This window comes from Lipotes vexillifer, unplaced genomic scaffold, assembly GCF_000442215.2.
Source record: "Lipotes vexillifer unplaced genomic scaffold, Lipotes_vexillifer_v1.1 scaffold216, whole genome shotgun sequence".
In the NCBI taxonomy this organism is placed as follows: Eukaryota; Metazoa; Chordata; class Mammalia; order Artiodactyla; family Lipotidae; genus Lipotes; species Lipotes vexillifer.
Genome location: NW_006779100.1, coordinates 497,577 through 499,545, shown reverse-complemented (window position 1 = coordinate 499,545; position 1,969 = coordinate 497,577). Strand labels below are relative to the sequence as shown.

General features: G+C 37.5%; 1 protein-coding gene and 1 pseudogene across 1 annotated transcript in view; one reads left to right on the top strand and one right to left on the bottom strand.

The window, feature by feature from the left end:
- The window catches only part of MYO1D (myosin ID), a 249,529-nt gene that overhangs the window by 23,701 nt on the left and 223,859 nt on the right, over window positions 1-1,969 (bottom strand). The window lies entirely within an intron of this gene.
- On the top strand, window positions 116-1,070 carry LOC103090289 (40S ribosomal protein S24 pseudogene; annotated as a pseudogene).

Genomic DNA, 1,969 nt, shown 5'->3' with positions numbered 1-1,969 from the left:
AAAAAAAAAAAAAAAAAAAAAAAAAAGAAAAAAAAGAAAAATACGTGATACCACTACACACCTGTTAGAATGGCTCAAATTTAAAAAAAAAAAAGAAAGAAACTGGTAATAGCAGATGCTGGTGAGGATAAGAAAAAACAGAACTCTCGATCGTTGCTGGCGGGACTGCAGAAATGATAGTCACTTTGGAAGACAGTTTGGTAGTTCTTATAAAGCCAAATTTGGCCTTATCACAGGAGCTAAAACTGCACTTGAAGGTATTTACCCAAATGATTTGAAAACTCATGTCCATACGAAAACCTGCATGTGAATGTTTCTAGCAGCTGTATTCATAATTGCCCAAAACTGGAAGCAACCAAGATGTTTCAATAGGCAAATGGATAAACAAACTATGGCACATCCATACAATGGACTATTATTCAGCAATAAAAAGAATAAGCTATCAGGTCACAAAAAGGCATATAAAAACCTTAAATACTTATTGCTAACTGAAAGAAGCCAGAATGAAAACGTTTCATACTGTATGATTCCAACTATATGATATTCTAGAAAAAGCACCACTATAGAGACAGTAAAATGATCAGTGGTTGCCAGAGGTTTGAGGAAGAGAGAGAATGGCTGTAGAAACACATAAGAAGTCTCCAGGTTTTCCTCCCTGGCTGCCTGAGGATCAACCACCATTAGGAATGACCCAGTAACTATCTAGACCAGGAAGTTCATGACCAACCAACTATGGAAACAAATGGTCAATGATGTCCTTCATCCTGGAAAGGCAACAGTATCTAAGAAATTTGGGAAAGACCAGACAAAATGTACAAGACTACACTAGGTGTCATCTTTGTGTTTGGATTCAGAACCATTTCGGTGGTGGCAAGATAAATGGCTTTGGTGTGATTTACGATTCCTCGGATGATGCAAAGAAAACTAAAGCCATACATAGACTTGCAAGACATGGCCTGTATGAGAAGAAAAAGACTTCAAGAAAACAGTGAAAGGAACACAAGAACAGAATGAACAAAGTCAGGGGGACTGTAAAGGCCACTGATGGTGCTGACAGAAAGAAGGAGTAAAGATTATGCGGTGACTTTATCTGCTGTAATTGTGCAGATTTTAAATCAGAGGATTCATAAACTGTGAAAACTTAAAAAAAAGAACTATCAAACAGCAAAGCATTGCAAGAATTTTGTTATAAAAAGAGACTGGGAAAAGAAACTGAAAATAACAGGTATTGTTACTGATGGGCAACTTATTAATAGGTAAATACTTGATGGCAATATTTATCTTAGCTTTTTATGCTAAATTCTAATTGTTCACAGGAAAACATGGGATCTGTTCTACAAGCAGTTAGAAATTTAGGCTACAGTGAGGGCAACATAATAATAGCTTGGCTACAATGAAACATTTTCCAAAGGTGATCCACAAGGCAGAGTTTGCTGTATGTGTGCCTGCTCTGTTGAGATGCAAGGCATAATCTGAAGTATGTGGAAGTGTACTACTGAAACAAAATTAACACCTCCTGATTTAACTTCCAGTTTACAGGAAATACAGGGACTAGGAGAGTAAGTTACACGAACCATGAGGAAACAATCAGACAAATCCAGAGGAGACCAGTGCTGGACTCTTTAAAAACTCAATGTCAAGACTTGAGGATATGGGGAGAGGGAAGGGTAAGCTGGGACGAAGTGAGAGAGTGGCATGGACATATATACACTACCAAATGTAAAATAGATATCTAGTGGGAAGCAGCCGCATAGCACAGGGAGATCAGCTCGGTGCTTTGTGACCACCTAGAGGGGTGGGATAAGGAGGGTGGGAGGGAGGGAGATGCAAGAGGGAAGAGATATGGGAACATATGTATATGTATAACTGATTCACTTTGTTATACAGCAGAAACTAACACGCCATTGTAAAGCAATTACACTCCAATAAAGATGTTTAATAAATAAATAAATAAATAAATAAATAAAAA